At 42.0% G+C, this 19,974-nt stretch overlaps 1 long non-coding RNA gene across 2 annotated transcripts; it reads right to left on the bottom strand.

Moving 5' to 3' along the window:
- Window positions 1-1,499: 1,499 nt before the first annotated feature.
- Window positions 1,500-6,066, bottom strand: LOC112652246 (uncharacterized). 2 transcript variants are annotated; one of them, XR_003131308.3, is made up of 3 exons: window positions 5,909-6,066; window positions 4,345-5,438; window positions 1,500-2,477 (listed from the first exon to the last, which is right to left on the bottom strand). It is a non-coding gene; the product is annotated as an uncharacterized LOC112652246 (long non-coding RNA). The 2 variants fall into 2 exon arrangements; XR_003131307.3 differs by having other exon boundaries at window positions 4,345-4,409.
- Between the last annotated feature and the right edge of the window lie 13,908 nt (window positions 6,067-19,974).

Here is a 19,974-nt window from a genome sequence, read left to right as displayed (position 1 = left end):
TATTTCACACTAGGTTTCCAGCAGTAGCTCTCCTAAACGCAGGGATTCTGGAACCCTTGTGGTTTGCCATCCTTAGTGTGCGTGGCCAGCGGAAGAGAAAAGAGGGTGGGGAGGGGGCATGGGTGCTTCTCAAAAGCTTTGGGCCAGCAGCACACGCATCGCATCTGCTCATACTACTGATGAGAGCTGGTCCTATGCGCACAGCAAGATTCGAGGAGCCTGGACAACGTGGTCCCTAACCAGGCCCTTCTTGTCAGTGGCACCTGCATGTGATGACAAGAAGGATGGATGTGATTGTCCACCTGGTTGTACACCTTTGCCACATGTGAACAGGCCTGGAGTGCAGGGGAGAAGCGATGGTGAGACCTGGGCAGATTTACCATCCGCTCGGTGATAATTACCAGTCTGTGACAGCAGCATGGTGTGGCACCTTCACACCCGTGTGTCCCATCCCCCCCAAACCACCACGAGTCTCACTGAGCTACCGCGGCTGCTTCAAAGGGAAACTGAAGGCGACGATGCTCACTTAATAAAATCTATGTGTCAGGCACTCTGCTAGGTGATTTACATACAACCCAGACAACACATGCTCTCCCTGAGTCACAACAAAAGCTGTTTCTCTCTGTGAAATTTGGGCTCCCTGTGGGAAAGGCATGGTACTTGGGCATCTTTTTAAAGGAATAATTTGGCATAAAATCACTGCTCACCTACTAGGTGTTAGAATGTCAGTGCCAGGTCTTTGGAACGCAGGGATGGAAAAAGCTCCATGTCTCATTTTCCAGGAACTCAATTTTCTCAAAAATGCAAACAAACACTCGTAATGCAATGTGATGCAGCCATAGTGAGAGGCAGGGGGAGGAGAGAATTTTCTCTGCCTTAGAGAGGTAGGGTGGGCTGGGAGGAGGGGATCGGAGGTGTCAGAAAGCAGGCGGCTAGCATTCAAACAGGACAGGTAAGAAATTGCCCGAGAGAAAGGAGGAGAGGGATGTGGAGGCAAAGAGACGACTGTGAGTCAAGATTCATGGGTTGCCCAGGGAGTGAGTGGCTGGTACATGGGGGGCCAGGAAGGTGAGGCTAGAAAGAGGAGGTCAGTAGACAGTTTCCCCGAGGCCAGGGGTTTCTCCACCTCTGCACTAGTGACATTTGGGGCCTGGTAACTCTTTGCTGTAGGAGGATTCCTGTGCATTGTAAGATGTTTAGCAGCAACCCTGGCCCCTGCCCGCTAGATGCCCATAGCGTGTCCCAAGTTGTGACAACCGCAAATGTCTGCCTACACTTTGCCAAGTGTCTCCCAGGAGACAGAATGGCTCAGCTGAGAGCCACTGCCTGAGACAGCTATCACCCTGCTTTGACCACCCAACCAGAGAATAAAGTCTAGTGTTTGCATCTAGTAGGTCTATGTGCAAGTTGAGGACAGATCCCCCTTTGAGCCCAACGGTCCTATTCCATTAGCCAGGAGCCGTGCCCTGGCACAAAATAGCGTTATGGGGATCAGCCAATACATAATTTTATTTTATATTATGGTTACCCTTAAGATGCCTGTCTCTTGCAGTAAATTGAAAGCCAGCCTCGTAGGCATTCAGTGTACATTTACTTCCTTAAATGGAAGGGTAGGTCATTTAAAAATAAACTGATTGAGATCCAAGCAGATTTAAAATGATTTTTGAGTGTGCTTTCTATTTTTGCAGGCCAGAATGATCTCTTTCATGCCTTATGACCTAACCCCTAAAAAAAAAAAAAAAGGTTTGCTCACTTACCAATGCCCCTGCAGTCCATCTGGGGAACATATCAGCCAGGCTCCTACATTTTCTCAACTAACTGTTGACTTTGCTGCCTGCACATCTGGCATCTAAAACATGTGGATGACTCTTTAATCAACAGCCCTGAATATAATCGCTTTGAACACCTGTCAGAGAATTTATCCAAGAATTGATTGCACTTCAGCGTTTGCCAAGAGTGCGATCGAGACATCTGATTTGCAGGGAGGCCATCTAGATGGCAAATTAGCTCCCCATTTCATTCGGTTCCCTCCTACCTCTGTCCAGAGTCATCCTATTAGGAAAATGGTAAGTCTGGGCTCTGTTATTCAAGCTTTCCACAGTAGTGTTTTTGGTGAGACTAGGTAGTGAGTTGGCTTTTTTTTTTTTTTTTTTTTGAGAGGGAAATATCATTTGTGGGAGAAATCTGTCTTTTGAAGAATCATAGTCAAAGTTGTTGGTTATAATCCAATGTCTGCTTCCTAAGAGTGGGCTGAGTTCCGGCGCCAGCAGTGAGGGAAGAAAAAGCCTTTGGACAGAATATGGGCAGGTTCCAAGGCCAGCATCAGGGATGGCCAGAGGGAATGACAATAATGACCTCATGAAAGGAATGAAACATGCTCTGAAGAAGTAGCTAGCTTGGGGCCTGGGATGGAGTGGGGGCATCTTCCAAGCCTTCGGAATTGGTCCTTTGGACACCGGTAAGCCCTCAGGTGAAACCTAGGGAAGAAAAAAAAGACATTTTCACTCTAAGTGAGATGGGACGCCTGGGCCATTTAATTTTAATCAAGACTGAATATATATAGGGCAGCCCTGGTGGCCCAGTGGTTTAGCGCCGCCTTCGGCCCAGGGTGCGATCCTAGAGACCCGGGACCGGGTCCCACATTGGGTTCCCTGCATGGAGCCTGCTTCTTCCTCTGCCTGTGTCTCTGCCTCTTTCTCTCTTCCTCTGTGTCTCTCATAAATAAATAAATAAAATCGTAAAAAAAAAAAAAAAAAAAAAAGAAAGACTGAATATATAGACAGTGGCCAGACTGTAGATAAGAATAGAACCCTGAGGGTGCCTGGGTGGTTAAGCATTAAGACTCTTGAGTTTGGATCAGGTCATGATCTCAGGGTTGTGAGATCAAGCCCTACATCTGGCTCCGTGCTCGGTAGAGAGTCTGCTTGGGATTGTCTCTCTCCTTCCCTTTCCCTTTGCCCCTCCCTCCTGTTCTATCTCTTTCTCTAAAATAAATAAAATCTTTAAAAAAAAATAGAACTCTTAAAGAATAGAACTCTGACCCACACTCGCAGCAAACTGTCCAGGAAATCAACCTATTATTTTGAATAACCAGCCAGGAAGCCAGCCTACTGTGAGGGGGACTTGTAGGAGGTCTATGATCTCTGGACACTAGTCCAGGAAGCCAAATAGTAACTCCCATAGCAATCATTCCCAAATGGCTAGGACTTGATTAATAACTGACAACTTCCCCAATGTGTGTCCCTACTTGGAACTTAGGACCAACCAGAGAAAACCAAATATGCACTATTTAGTGATCACATAGGATGCCTGCTTCTAGTTAGCCCACCTACAGCTTGCCCAGGCCAACTGCCTCCAATCAGGGTGCACCTGAAGCCTCCTCTCTTCCCACTACAGAGCTTTCCTGTGGCTCTACCTGCCTGTGGGTCTTGGCCAAAACATAAATGATGACAGCTTCGCTATAGTAAGCTCTGAATAAATAGCTCATTTGTTCTCATTTGGTCAGTCTTCATTTATTTCCATGGAACGTTGAGAGTAATGTAGCTTACCCTTGAACCCCAGGTTACTCAAGTCATGGAGAAGCACATGTGTGGCATGCTTCCGCTTCTTCTGTGCCTGTGTGCCCTATTCCTTCTCTCTGGATGGCCTTCTCCCTTCCCCCTGGAGAAATCCCACTCATCTTCCTGGCCCCTGCTTCTGAGGAGGCTTCTCTGTCCATCATTAGCAAAATCCCAGGAATTCTGTTCTTCCCCCATGTTAGAAGGCCACAGCAGTCCAACACTCAATGTCAATGGGAAAGAAACCAGTATTTCCTGAGGATTTTCTCTTTTCTGGGTGTTTAGTACATGTGTCATTTCATCAAATCCTCTCTTAAGTTTGTGAAGTAGGAATTCCTCCCTCCACTTCACAGATGATGAAAGCAAGACCTTAACTCATCATATAAAATTAAAGATGTGTCTGTCCTTTCTGATTAGATTTGGAGCTCCTTGGTATGACTATTTCTTTTGAATTTTAATTCTTCATGCAGAGCAAATGCTGGACACATGAAAGATGTTTCCTAAGGGCTGGGTGAGTGAGCAAATGAACAAATGACTACAGGCCAGGAAAAAGGAATTTGTTTACAAGCCTAGTCGGGCTTAGAGGACTAATTATTCAAAAGTGTGGACCATATGGTTCCTATAGGTAAAGGAATATAAGTCAAACTTTGTCTTTTACCCAGACCCACTTTCTCTGGACAGGAAATCAATCATTATAAGATTCCAGGTGGGGGCTGCAAGTGTTTCTAGTTCTGGCTACGTGGGTGTGGGGGCTTTGATGTCCATGAGTCACGTATGGAAGACTTACCAGGCAGTAGTGGCTTCCTTCCATGGTGAGAAGGCAAATATCAGCAGGTGATCTATACTCTGTGCCTAAACAGCAGAGAAGGAATTTTCTTGTGTAATCAGTGTATGTAAGAGCATAGCATTGCACCCAGCCTTGGGGCGTTCACATCTTTGGTGCCTTGGGTTTACTTAATTATTTTAAACATTTTTTTTGTTGATAAGTTTTCATAGCAACAGTGTCAACAAATATTTTGAAGGGACAAATTCTATTTCCAGCACCTTCAGGTAATGTTTCGTTTTTGCCCATTACCTAGCCCTGCTCATCCATGATTACACATTTTATAGACTTGCAGCCACGAGGCAATGTCTTTTTCAAATTCTGCCATTTGACTTAACAGCACATCAAAAACAGTTTCTATGCTTCCAAAGCCTGCATATTTAGAAATCTCAGTGTTTGCACAATATTCCGTAACTTCCTAAATTATTCCCACATTGTTGTGCAGTTGGTTTGCTCCTCATATTTCTGGTATTTTTTAAAAGGTAGCATTTGCAGGAAGCATCTTCTTGCACATATTTTTTGCCTTCTGAATAACATGGCCTTAGAATAAATGCTTCGGAGGAGACTTTCTGACATCCTTGTGGTCTCTGCTACATTACCATATTGCTTTGCAAAAGCACTTCTGCTAACTTAGAGAACTAGATTAGAGCTTCGGGAGGATGTCTTGCTATGAACTCTATGCAGATGTCTCCATAGGGCAAGAGTCTGGACGATTGATGGATGAAGCATCTCCTTAGAAAGAATTAAAAAGCACTGGGCGAGGTAGCCATGTGGGCTGCACATGTAGGAGAAATTACCACCAAGGCCACCTTGATCAGAATTTTCTGAGGCAAAACTGTTTTGCTCTGGATACTTGAACTCTCATAACTGTAATGGAAGCTTTTCCTTTCCCCACTCCTGAGATTTGTATCTCATACATGTAAGTGTGACTGCTTTTTAATAGACGCACGAGAATTCTTGCATGTAAACAAGGATCATCTTTCAAAGATCTTGCCACAGGAACCTAATGTGATTGCTAAAATTCTTGAAGAATTGCATTGATATCCAGTTTTTAAACCCTAAAAGGAAATTTAGACTCATTTTATCTTTTTCTATACCACAAGATATAGTCACCCAGCCTGATCACCAAGGAGGCAGGTTACCTTCATAACCACAGCTGCCATCCCAGGAGCACCCACTGTGTGACAGGTTCAGTGCTAAGTCTCATGGAAACTCAACTAATAATATTGAGAGGGAGGTGCTCCTGAGGTACCCATTTTATAGATCAGGAAACTGAGACTTAAGAGCATGAGAGAAGTGCTCTGTTATATAGCAGGGATAGTGGCTGGTGTTGAGATCAGGCCTTCAGAGTCTCGAGCTGGAGGACTTGACTACTTGTCAGAAGGTGAGGGGAATCTGCCTCCTCAGCAAGGGGGATGGGCAGTAGAAGAGTTTTCCCAAAAGAAAGGCTCAGCGGCTAAGGTACCTGGGCATGGGAAGGGCAGAGATTGAGAGCACAGAATCAGAGCCTAGATTCAGGCAGGTGTACCTGGGTCATGGGTCTGGAGGAGTAACTTTGTCATTCTCGCCCTCTCCTCTCCGAGGGCCTGCGCTCTGCCAGTGAACCCCAGCCACAGACAAACCTTCTAGATGCTGCCTCATTCGCATCACTATGTTTCTGCCTTGTGGGAATCCCATCATCTACTTGGAAACTCACTGAACAGGCCACTGCCTCTGCCTGCATCATAATGCTTCTTGCTTCATCCTTAGACATCAGGCATCACTTAGTCAGCTACTGTTCCCCTGTCCCCTTCTCCAGGCCCTGCCTCATGTCAGGTCCTGGCTTCCCCCACCTACTTCCCCCTTCTACAGCTGAGAGGTGCCACGGTTTATTTCCAAGAACCAGCAGGGTGCTAACGTGCCTTGCTTGCCTGGTCGGCTCTCTTTTGTCAATCCTACCTGTGCCCAACCTCCAGCCCATTCTAGTAGACAAGGGTTCTTGTACTGGATCCTGGCTCCTTCCCCTCTCACTCACCTCATGTTGTCTCCTTCCCCACAAGAATCTCATCCTTGGGGCGTTTGGGTGGCTCAGTGGTTGAGCATTTGCCTTCAGCCCAGGTCGTGATCCTGGGGTTCCGGGATCAAGTCCCACATTGGGGTCCAAATGGGGAGCCTGCTTCTCCCTCTGCCTGTGTCTCTGCCTCTCTCTTTGTGTCTCTCATAAATAAATAAATAAAGTCTTTAAAAAGAAATGAACCTCATCCTCACACCCTAGTTCTCATGTATGACAGAGGAAACCGGAAAAATTTTGGAGACAAAAGCCTGGGATATAGCCAGAGAGCTGACTCGTACTGTGCACTTGCCCGTTTCACATATACTATCCCTTTCGATCCTCACATTAACTCTTAAGAGAAAGGCAATGATTATTTTCTTCTACTTTAGAAACAGAGGAACTAAATTTCAGTCAACTTAAGTAATTCTCTCAGTGTTACACAGCTAGAAAATGGCTGACCCAGATTCGAATGCAGAATTTTGTCTCTAGAGTCCACTCTTCTAACTACTATGCTCCAGTGCTATCTCAGAGGAGAGGGCTGATGAGGGGCAGGGATGGGATGGACCTAGAGACTGGGAGAAATCTTGGTTTCAGAATGAGGGTGACCCAAGAGAGAGGGATAAAATTTGAGAAAAAAATAAGACATACCAAACATACCGTGTCTAAAATGAACTCTTGATGTCACCCCTGAACCCTGATTCTCCCCAGTCTTTCCCACCTTAGTCAATGGCAGTTCTATCTTTCCACTTGTTCGGGCCGAAAGCCTTGTGATCATCCTTGACTCTTCCCTTCTTCCTATTTTTCTTCCATCAGAAATTTTTTTTAAGTTTTTTTTTTTTTAATTTTTTATGATAGTCACACACAGAGAGAGAGAGAGAGAGAGAGGCAGAGACATAGGCAGAGGGAGAAGCAGGCTCCATGCACCGGGAGCCCGATGTGGGACTCGATCCCGGGTCTCCAGGATCGCGCCCTGGGCCAAAGGCAGGCGCTAAACCGCTGCGCCACCCAGGGATCCCCCATCAGAAATTTTTATTGGCTCCATCATTAAATTGCAGAATCTAACTACTACGCTCCCTGGGCTTAGCCACTGTCATGTCTCATCTGGATCATTCCAGTGACCTCCTCACTGATAGCCCTGCTTCTGCCCTTGCACTCCTACAGTCTAGTCCCTACACATCAACCAGGGTGGTCTTCCCAAAACACAAATCAGATCAGATCACTCTTCTGCTCCAAACTCACTAATGGCTCATCATTTCAGTGGCTCCCTCTTCCCCACCCTCCCAGCCCGCTTATCTCCCATTGCACCCCCTCGTTCACTCTCCTGCAGTCTCACTGAACCCCTGACTATTCCCCAAACAGCTCAAACATGCCAAGCATGCCAAGAGATGTGAGCTATACATTGCATATGCCTAAACATTAAGTGTTCCTCCCTGCTGAATGGTGGGAACCAAACAATTGTCCTGAACTCTGATTGCAGATCACCTTTTTTTTTGTTTCTATTCTGTGAGTTTTAATGAAGATAAAAGACATTCTATTAAAATCAAGGACTTTGGTTGACCTAATATGGTATCTGGAGAGTTTCAGGGATGACATATATTTTGCTTATTAATTATCATCCCCTCAATAATCTTGATCATAAGGTGTATTGACTAAAGCTTAGAACCATGATTTTGCCTGTTTGACATTGCAGGAACTTCCAGGTAAGGGGAGGGAGTGTCAGACATTCCCCAATTCGTGATTTAGGCCAGGAGTTGGCAACATTTTTTCCAGAGATGTTCAGGTAGTATACAGTTTAGGGATTTACTGGTCACTGTAATGTGAAAGCAGGTATAGGTATTACGTTAATAAATGAGTGTGGTTATGTTCCAACAAAATTTATTTACAAAAACAAAAGTGATGCCCCCCCTAGCCATTATTGGCCCCCTAGCCATAGGAGCTAGGCTATTTGGCCCCCTAGGCATAATTTGCCAATCCCTGATCTAGAGACTCATGTGGGAGCCCAAGCCAAAACATATGAGCATACGTCAGATATATTTCCATGGACACTCCTGGCCAGAATATAAATCACATTCTATTTTTTTCTTGTACTTAGTGTCTAGCACCTCACCTGGAACATAGCAAATATTCCTTAAAACCTTTTTGGAATAAATGACTGTATGAATGAGGTATAGAGTTTGAAGTGGGCAGATATTTTTCTATACTTTCAAAGAGATCTTGTTCATTTAGGCATTTACTTGACAAACATTTACTCAGAGCCCCCATTTGATGAATAAAAATATGGGATTTAAAAAAAAAAGATTTAATTCATTCATTTATTTTAGAGAGAGAGAGTGCAAGCAAGTGGCAGGGGTAGGGGCAGGAGCAGGGGGGAAGGGAGAGGGAGAGGAAAAGAATCTCAAGCAGATTCCACACCAAGCCTGGAGCCTGACAGGGCTTGATTTTACAACCCAAGATGACCACCCGAGCTGAAACCAAGAGCCAGCATTCAACAGACTGAGCCACCCCGGTGCCCCAAAAAGATGGGACCTCACAGAGCAGAGTCTACCTCAGGAGTCAGATGCTCAAGAAGGAGTATCAGCAATGTGTGAAAAGTGTTAACAGGGCAAGTTCAAGAGGCTTCAGAAGCACTTGGAGGACTGGGGACAAATAGACTCTGTACCTGTCAGTCAAGCCACATTATTTTCTGGGTAGCAAAGGCATGAGTCCCATATGAGGGGACCAGAGCTTATGCAATGATAAATTTGTCATCTTTATAAACACTGATAAACTGTTTAGTGGCAGCACCCATCTTCAATAAAGGAGGCTCAAACTGCTCCCACAACAGGGCTTTCCAATTGTTAATCAAGTGGAAATCATTCTGCTGTGAAGACTGCATTAAGAGTTTTAGAGCATCATTTTATTTCTCTTCAAGCCTTTTTGAGGGAGTATTATGTTCAGAGCCAGGCTTTTAACAAAGCATTATGTTTAATCTTTTTTACCACTTTGATCTTTTTTCTGTAAAAATTATTTTCATTATTCCAAGTTTCATTCTGCTTTTCCTATGCATCCTTTATAAAACTGTCTGTAAGAAATAAAGAGCCCATTAAATGCTGTGAAGTCCTAACCTACCTTTAATAAAGAAAGAAATATGAGAGCCCTAACAGAAGGTCACTGCATTGTGAGAAAAATGGATTCACAGTGGGCGTAGGTTTCTTTTTGTGTACATGCTGGATGCAGTGCCTGGTCAAGGACTGTAAGAAAAATGGCAAACTCCATCCCTGCAATTTATCAGAATGACGTTTCTTATACTAAAGATAGCCAGACTATAACAGAAGATCTAATGTTCATGTCATCAGAGTCCCCAAAGGAGAAGAAGAAAATGAGTGGGGCTGAAAAAGTACTTGAAGCAATAATGGCTGAAAAGTTCCCCAATTCGGTAAAAGATCTGAGTTCACAGATGTAAGAAGCTGGATGAATCCTAAACAGGGTTAACCTAAAGGAATTAAGACAAAAACACATACTCAAACTTCTGAAAAATAAAAGTGAAGAAAAATATCTTGAAATCAATAAGTAGGAAATAAAACCTTATCTAAAGGGGGAAAACAAATTGAATGACATTGGATGATGTTTCTCATCAGAAACCATGGAAGCCAGTGTACAACAATCTCCAAGTGTTGAAAGATACTATGAACTTGGAATCCTAATCCCAGTGAAAACATGCTTCAGGAAATGAAGGAGGAAAAAACTTTTTCAGATGAAGGAACTAAGAGAATATGTCAGTAGCATACCAACCCTAAAAGAATGGCTAAATTTCTGCTTAAGTTCTCTAAGCAGAAAACAAACAAACAAACAATAAAAGAAGAAATCTTGAATCATCAAGAAGGAAGAAAGATCACAGCAAAAATACAGATAAATACAACAGACTTCCCTTCTCTTGCATTTTCTAAATTATTTTTTATGGTGAGAGCAAAAGGGATAATATTGTCTCTAGGGTTCTAACGGTAGAGATAATATCTACAATAATTATATTATAAATGGGGAAAAATAAAGGGACATAGAGAAAGGTACGTTTTCTATACTTCATTTAAACTGGTAAAATTGCAACACCAGTAGATTGTGTTAACATCTGTATATCCAAAGTAATATGTACAGCAACCACTAAAAAAAATCTGTATTAATATACAGTAAAAAAAATGCTATAGATAAATAAAAACCAGAATTCTAAAAAATAATTCAAGTAATCCACAGAAAGGAAAAAGGAAAAACAGAAAAATGAATAAACAAAACATTTTAATGGCACACATGCACTAACATTAATAATTACATTAAATGGAAATTGTCCAAATACACTAATTAAAAGATAGAGATTGACAAAGGGAATTAAAAAAATGCACATCAATATGCTGTCTATAAGAAATTCACTCCAAATATAATGGTATGGGCCCATTGAAACCAAAAGGATGGGAAAAGTTAAATCATTTAAACATTAGTCAAAGGAAAAAAGGAGTGGCTATTTTAATATCAAATACAGTAGACCTCAGAGCAAAGAAAATTACCGGAGACAAAGAAAAATGTATATAATGAGAAAAGGGCTGATCTACTAAGAAAACATAGCAATCCTAAATGTTTATTCAACAGAGGTACAAAAACTGTGAAGCAAAACTGAGAGAACTGAAAGAACAAATAGATAAATTCATAGTTACAGCTGATAACTTCAATGTCCTATTTCAACAATTGAAACAGAACAAAAGCAGCAAAGATATAGAAGAACTCAACAACGCCATCAACCCAAGATAGAATTGACATTTATAGAATAGTCTACCAACAATAGCAGGATACCCATTCTTTTCAAGTGCCCGTATAATGTGTACCAGGACAGACCACATCCTGGGCTATAAAACAAACCTCAACAAATTGAAAAGAATGGAAATCATACAGTGTTGAGAGAGTGTTCTCGAACCACAAAGGAATTAAAGTAGAAATCAATAAAAGAGATAACAGGAAAATCTCCGAACACTTGGAAACGGCACACTTCTAAATACTCTGGGGATCAAAGAGAAAGTCTCGAGGGAAATTAAAAAAATACATTGAATGAAGATGATAATACAACATACAAAAACGTGTGAGACAGTTTTAGTTATACAAATGGATAAGTTCTGGAGACCTTATGTACAGCAATGTGACTATAGTTAACAATACTGTATCGTACACATAAAATTCGTCAAGGAGGTAGATTGTAAGTGTTCTTACCACACACACGCACAGAAAATAGCAACTATGTGAAGTCATAGAAGGCAGAATGATAGAAGGAAAAGTGAAGTTAAGTAACTTGATTGTGGAGATTATTTCACAGTGTGTGTGTGTATCTCAAAATATCAAGCTGTATACCTTAAGAAAAAATACAATTTTCATTTGTCAATTTTATGTCAACAAAACTGAAAAAAAATTGTGAGACAGTGAAGTAGTGTGGATAGGGAAATTTATAGCATTGAATGCATACATTAGAAAAGAAAAAAATTTCAAATAAATACTAAAAGCTACCATTTCAAGAACACATGATAAGAAGAGCAAACTAAACCCAAAACAAGTAGAAAGAAAAGGTAAGAAAGAAAGATAAGAACTGAAATCAATGAAGTTGAAACAGAAAAACAATAGCAAAAAAAATCAATGAAAGAAAGTGCTGAATCTTAGAAAAGATTAAAAACATTGACAAAACTTTAGCACGACTGAGAAAAAAGAGAAAACACAAATTATCAACATCAGGAATGAAGCAAAGAATATCACCACAGACCTTGCAATACCAAAGCAGTAAAATACTCTGAATTGGTAAAATACTCTGAATATCTCTCCACACATAAATTTGATGTTTGTTGATGACAAATTTGACATCATGTTGACATTACATTGATAAACTTACTCCTCAGAAAACACAAACCATAAATCAACCATATTTAAATAGTTTGAATAGCTCTATAACAATTAAGGCAACTGAATATGTAATTTTAAAATTCCACCAAAAGAAATCTCCAGCACAAATGGTTTCACAGGAGATATCTATCAAACACATAAAGAAAAATTAAACCTATTCTTCACAATCTCTTCCACCAAATAGAAGAGAAAGGACTATTTCTCAACTCATTTTATAAAGGTGGTATTGCCTTGATATGAAAATCAAATAAATACAGTATATAAAAAGAATACTGCAGACTAATATTCTTCATGACTATATGGCTACAAAAGATCCTTAATGAAATACTAGCAAATAGAATTCGTAAAGTACAAAACATGTGGACACCAAAACTACAATTGCAATTACAATTGATAATCGCAGGGGTGGGGGAGAAATATGTAGGTATAAATCTAACAAGACACGTACAGGACTTGAAAGCTGAGAACCACAGAATGCTGGTAAAAGAAATTAAAGAACATCTAGATAAATGAAGAGATATGCCATGTTCATAGATTGTCAGACTCAATGGCAAAGATGCCAATTCTCCCCAAGTTGATGTATATCATGAAATTCATATCAATTGGGACACCTGGGTGGTTCAGTGGTTTGGTGCCTGCCTTTGGCCCAGGGCGTGATCTTGGAGTCCGGGGATTGAGTTCCACATTGGGCTCCCTGCATGGAGCCTGCTTCTCTCTGCTGGTGTCTCTGCCTCTCTCTCTCTCTGTGTTTCTCATGAATAAATTAAAAAAAAAAAGAAAGAAAGAAATTCCTATCAAAAGGCCAACAAGATATTTTTTGTATACAGCAATATTATTCCAAAATTCATATGGAAAGACAAAAGAACTACAATAGCTAACACCATTTTTGAAAAGGAAGATTAAAGTGAGAGGAATTGGTGTATTTCATTTCAAGACTTATTAAATAGAGTTATCAAGACTGACTGTGTGGTATTGCCAGAGGGGTTGACACACAGATCGATGGAACAGAAATAGAGCTCCCAAAATATGCCCTGCCTTTTTTTTTTTTTTTTTTTACGAAGGTGCAAAAGTAATTCAATGGAAGAAATATAACCTTTTCAGCAAATGATCCTGAAGTGATTGGATATCCACAGACAAAAAAAAAAAAAGAAAAAGAAAAAAGAAAAAAAAATGAACCTTGACCTAAGTCTCACAACTTAGATGGAAATTAACTCAAAATGGATGGTAAGCCTAAATGTGAAACTATAAAACTTGTAGAAAAAAGTAAGCAAAGGAGAAATCTCGAGGATCTAGAGTTACACAAAGAGTTTTTACATTTAACACCAAAAGCATGATCCATCAAAGAGAAATTGATAAATTGAACTTCATTAAAATGAAAACTTCTGCTCTATGAAAGACCCTATTAAGAGGTGGAGAAGACAAGCTACAGACTGGGAGAACACATTTTCAAACTATATTGTATAGTTTGAAACAAAAGACTAGTATTTAAATATATGAAGAACTCTAAAAACAACAAAACCCAAAAACAAGTCTCAATCCAGTTAAACCATAGGCGGAAGTTTCATCAAGTGGATATACAGACGGAAAGTAAATGCATGAAAAGATGCTAAACATCATTGGTCTTTGGAAATGGAAATAAGGTATCACCGCACACCTAGCGGGATGACTAAAGTAAAAAAGAAAGAAAACACAAAATGCTAGTAAGGATGTGGAGAAACTGGATCATTCCTACATCCCTGGGAGGAATGTACAATGGTACAGCCACTCTAAAAAAAAGGTTTGACAATGTCTTTAACATCTCAATATGTAGCTACTATTCAACCCAGAAATCACACTTTGGGGCATTTGTCCCAGAGACATGAAGACATGTTTACGGGGAAACCTATACACAAATATTTATGGCAGCTTCATTTGTAATAGTCCTAAACTGGGAACAACTTAGAGGTCCTTGAGTGGTTGAATGGTTAAACAAACTGACACACACACACACACACACTGTGTAGGATTGGCTCCGACACAGGAAGGAAGGAGGTGTTAATACATGTAACAACCCAGATCAACCTCCAAAAAATTATGCTAAGTGAAAAAATTCAAATCCAAAAAGTTTACATACCATATGATTCCATCGATATAAAATTCCTGAAATGATACAGTTATAGAAATGGAGGACAGATTAGTGGTTTCCAGAGGGAGTGGGGGTAAGAAAGAAGCGAATGTGGTTGTAAAAGTCACCGTGAGCGACCTTGGCGGCGATGGAAATGTTCTGTCTTGACTGTATCAATGTCAATACTGTGGTTGTGATATTGCTCAGCAGTTATGTCAGACGAGAGAAATTGGGTAACAGGTGCATTGGATCCCTTCTGATTTATTTCTTACAATTGCATGTAAATCTAAAATCATCTCAAAATTAGAACTATGATTTTAATTTTAAACTTATCGAGATTTGTTAAAATCATAGGCTTGATTTTGAAAATCCAGTAATGAGGGATCCCTGGGTGGCGCAGCGGTTTGGTGCCTGCCTTTGGCCCGGGGCGCGATCCTGGAGACCCGGGGTCGAATCCCACGTCGGGCTCCCGGTGCATGGAGCCTGCTTCTCCCTCTGCCTGTGTCTCTGCCTCTCTCTCTCTCTCTCTCTCTCTCTCTGTGACTATAATAAATAAATAAAAAAAAAAAGAAAATCCAGTAATGAGAGGATTAAAAAAAATCAGGACCAGAAAATACTTATTAAGCAGCTTCCTATGGCCATGGACCATTTGGGGAGTTAAGGATCCATCAGGAATGGAAGAGGCCAAATCCCTGCTCTCATGGGGCTTATAGTCTAGTACAGGAGAGAGAGAAGGAACAAAGAAATGTTGGCAAGTGCTATTATGGAAAATAAAACAACTTGAGGAGATTGTGATTAGGGAAAGGATGAGAGGCTTGTTTAGGGAAGGTGATCCAGGCAGGTCTCTCAGGAGACTCCCAGTGTGGAGATTTAAGACAGTTTTATTCGGGACATGTTGTGCCCTGGGGTGCCAGTGGGGTATACACATCCAGGTAGAGATGTCCAGAGGTAGGAATAGAAACATAGATTTTGACTCATTTTCATGGAGAAGGATATGTAGGAGCTATGGGAATGAATGAGATAACCAATAGTGAGGGCGTGGAGGGGAGAGCAAGAACCAAGCACACCACCTTTCTGGGGCATCATGGACAACCCCCCACCCCCACCCCAGTGAACCTGGCTTTGTACTGGGCTGAGCTAGACCTTCTCGGTTTTCTCTGTGACTCCTTTTCTTTCAACCTCCTATCACTGGGCTGTATCAGCCTTCAGTCCTTGGATCTCCATTCTTCTGAGTCTCCACGACTCCCTTGGAGACCTCATCTGGCCTGGCCCCTTCTCCTGAGCTCCAGGCTCCTACATTCCGCTACGTATCTTCACTCCGTTTGGAGGGTAGCAACCTCATTTTCTGGAAATAAATCTGACAACATGGATATGGATAGGGAAGAAATGCAGGAGATTTCTAACAGATCCTAAAGTTCAGTATCTTGAGTCAGAGCCTCATGGTCCAAACTTTTATCCGGAAGTTTTCTTTTAGATTCTCGTCAAAGCCTTTCTCTTCTCACTGGCATACGTATGGTTTGTACACTTCATTTTTAGTCCATCTTTTACAACTGCTCTAGGGCAAAAAAACATAATAGCGAATGAAAATGAGATAACAGCACTTGATGGGAAGATCTTATTACCCCCTTATCTAGTTTTGTTTTCAATGGTTCTATTAGTAAAGATAAATTTTGCAGAGGCAGATATAATCCCTGATACAAATCCTATTCCAAACTCCCGACACCTTTTATTCTGAAATGTGTGCATATTCTCCAGTCCACAGTGAACAATTTCTAAGCAGTCAGAGGTATCTCCTATAATTAACATCTTTCCAAATCACTTTAACATTTGGCCAATTTCATGACTTCTATATGTTTAGACTAAAAACGGAGATCACATCTTCATTTATATGCCCACTGTATTTTGAACAGAGATCCAATGAGGGTATTTACTCCTTCCTGTGGAAATTATTACATGGCTTGAGAAAAAGATGGCAGATTTTTTTTTTCCAGTTTGTCTATTTGGAGCCAGTAAAGTGTGCATTACTTATCTCCCTCCGTGTGACAAATTACTCCATAATTTGATGGCTTAAAGCAACAATACTTATTGTCTCATAGTTTCTGCGGATCAGAAATCTGGGCATGGCTTAGTTGGGTCTTGTGAGTCAAGGTCACTCAACAGCTGGAATGAAGATGTCAACCTGGGATGCAGTTAACATGAGGCTGGACTGGGGTGGAATATTCTCCTGAGTTCAGGTGAACCATTCACATGGTTCATAGGATTCAGTTTCTCACCTCATGAGCCTCTTACTTCAAGAGCCAGCTCACGACATGGTCGCCTACTTCATCAGAGTAAGCAAAAGAGAAGAGACTTGGGGAGGGGGGGGGGGGGAGAATGCAGAAAGAGAGCAAGACAGAAGTCAGTCTTTTGTAATCCAATTTTTAAGTGACATTCCATCACTTTGCACTGTTCTTTTTATCAGAAGCAAGTCACTTGGCCCAGTCCACCCTCATGTGAAAGGAGATATATAAGCGCATAGTACCAAGAGGTAGACACGGTTGGGAGACGTTTTAAAAGCAGACTACCATAGGATGCTGGACATTTGTTGAATGAAAGAATAACCGGATAAATGAGGTTATATAGTCTGATGCCAATTATTATGAAGGAACAAGCCATATGACGCTCTTGACAAAGTCAACTCATCTGGTTGACCCCTCTAGGTCAAAGTACCTTTCAGCGAAGGATGCCTGGGTGGCTCAGCAGTTGAGCGTCTATCTTCAGCTCAGGTCGTGATCCCGGGGTCCCAGGATCGAGTCCCACATCGGGCTCCCTGCAGGGAGCCTGCTTCTCCCTCTGCCTGTGTCTCTGCCCTGCTCTCTGTGTCTCTCATGAATAAATAAATAAAATCTAAGAGACAACAAAAAACAAAGTACCTTTCAGTGAGGCATCCAGCTAAACCATGGCCAGATTTCTGCCCCCACAGAAGCTATGAGACAATAAATACTGTTCCCTGTTCATGGAATGCTCTAATTGTTAGAAAGTTAGGTGTCCTTACAGCTTTGTTGAATCCATAGGGCATGGAGAGGGCACTTCCTTAAAATGTTTATTTGTGTCTAGTTGGTTTCTGCCAACCTGACTGTGGAAAGTAGGCATTTTCAGTGAGCTGTCATTGACTCACTCAGAAAGATTCAAGCTTATAAAAATCTTGGGCTTATAAAAGAAAATCTTTCCTTGATTAAATAGAAAAGGATTGTTATCAGCCCCCCCACCACTGCCACCCCAAAATGCACTTTTGGAATTAATAAATTTGCCCAAAAGAGATACAGTCAAGACTTTAGATTAATAAATGAGTGAATACCAATACCAAATAATTTCTGTAGTTATCTCAGTAAATCTGGTGGGGAGACCAACCACAGAAACCAGGCCTAGACCAGCCTCAAAGTCAGAGTCGCTGGGTAGAGGATGTGGTCTATATAGACAACGGAATATTACTCAGCCGTCAGAAAGGACAAATACCCACCATTTGCTTCGACGTGGACGGAACTGGAGGGTATTATGCTGAGTGAAGTAAGTCAGTCAGAGAAGGACAATCATCATATGGTTTCACTCATCTGGTGAATGCAAGAAAGAGTGAAAGGGATTATAAGGGAAGGAGGGGAACTGAGTAGGAAAAATTAGAGAGGGAGACAAACCATGAGAGGCTCCTAACTCTGGGAAATGACCAAAGGGTTGCAAAAGGAAAGGTGGGCTGGGGGATGGGGTGACTGGGTGACAGGCACTGAGGAGGGCACTTGATGGGATGAGCACTGGGGGTTATACTATACGTTGGCAAATTGAATTTAAATTAAACAAAATGTAAAAAAAAAAAGTCAGAGTCACTGGAAACAAGAAATATTCCTATAAAAAGCCTGCAGCACAACTCTGAATGTTCCTGTGTCTCAGCCCTCACCACCACCAAGATTTGTGACTGTTGATTGCACCAGATTTCCCAAACAAAGCTCTGCTACAGCCTTGAACCCCCCACCCCCCATGTCACTTGGGGTTTTTTGGAATCATAGCCCGGCCCAAAGTCCCCCCAACCTTTTCCACCATTGATCTGCAACAGTCTCTGAGACTCCTGCTGCCACTTATTGAAGTCGAAGCAGAATCTAAGTATGACATATCCCCTTTAAAGGTATCTCACCTGGGAGGAGACACACACCAACTCATAAGTAAAGATAATTAAATCGGACCCCAAGCAGAAACCTAGTAAGTAGAACTCCTGAAAGTAAAGTCTGGGGCAGTTGGGAAGATGCCTGGAACATTCTGGGGGCTCTGGACCGGTCCCTTGGGGGAGCCTGCGCATGGGAAAGAGGAGCATCCTCTGCATCTCTCCCAGCCTCTTGGCTGCACCACTGTTGTGCACTGACTGCAGTAAGCACATAATTTCCGATCCATCTCACAATCCCATTAGGGAGTCTCACTACCTCTTCAAGGTTTAAGGAAACAAAGGGACAGGAGGAGGGTGAGCCAGGATCTGAGAGCAGCATCGTCTAGCTTTATTACCCTAACATGACTACGATTCGGGTACGGTCTGGATTGAATAGCGTCCCTTCCCAAATTTATGTCCACCCAGAACCTCAGAATGTGACCTTATTTGGAAATAGGGTCTTTGTACATGTAATGAGTTACACTAAAATGAGATCACAGTGGATCAAGGTGGGCCCTAAGTCCAGTGACTGGTGTCTTTATAAGAGAAAGGAAAGAAGATTCAGACACATAGACACATATATCCAGGGAAGAAGGCCATATGATGATGGAGGTAGGAACCGAGCCATGAAGCACCAACCAAGCAACCGCAGGGATTGCTGGCAGCCACCAGAAGCTAGGAAGAGACAAAGAAGTTTTCTTCCCTAGAGACTTTAGAATAGCGCCCACCGACACTTTATTTAGGACCTCCAGTCTCCAGAACTGTAGGAGAACACATTTGTGTTGTAGAAGACACCCTGTTGGTAGTGCTTTGTCATGGCGGCCCTGGGAAACCAATATAGATTTCCCGAAATGGACGCAAGCCCATGTGTTCCATACCATTGTTGCTGGGCGTTTTGATCACATCATTTACTGCCTGGGGTCCCAAATAAACATTTCCCAACCTGAACTCCCCATCCCAATCCTTTTATCCCCTGTTTCTCTTTACACTCTTCCTTCAGGTCTGGGGTCCTTTATATTAGGGTTCACAGTTTTACATACCTCAAGGATTCCTGGGCCAGTGAGAGATTTTGTCCCAGGCCACATGCCTGCCCGCTTCCTCCACCCTCTTCCCAGCATCCCATACCTCTTCTCACCTGACCAGGTAAGTCCTATGTAAGATGCCCAGGGATGAGTACCACACATGCCGACCGCCCAGGTATTCCTGGCCTGTGAGAGCCATGTTTCCGACTCACAGTGGCATGAATACAGGTTGTGAGATTTTTTTTCAAAGGGAACCACATTCTTTCATCTTATCCATGGGATATTTTCTAAATCACATTCATATTACCAATTTTGTGGACATCACCACAGAGAGCCAGATTTTCTTTAAAAATTCCACTGG

The sequence above is a fragment of the Canis lupus genome, chromosome 13, assembly GCF_003254725.2.
Source record: "Canis lupus dingo isolate Sandy chromosome 13, ASM325472v2, whole genome shotgun sequence".
NCBI classification, from domain to species: domain Eukaryota; kingdom Metazoa; phylum Chordata; class Mammalia; order Carnivora; family Canidae; genus Canis; species Canis lupus.
This window is presented reverse-complemented; position numbering and strand designations above follow the sequence as displayed.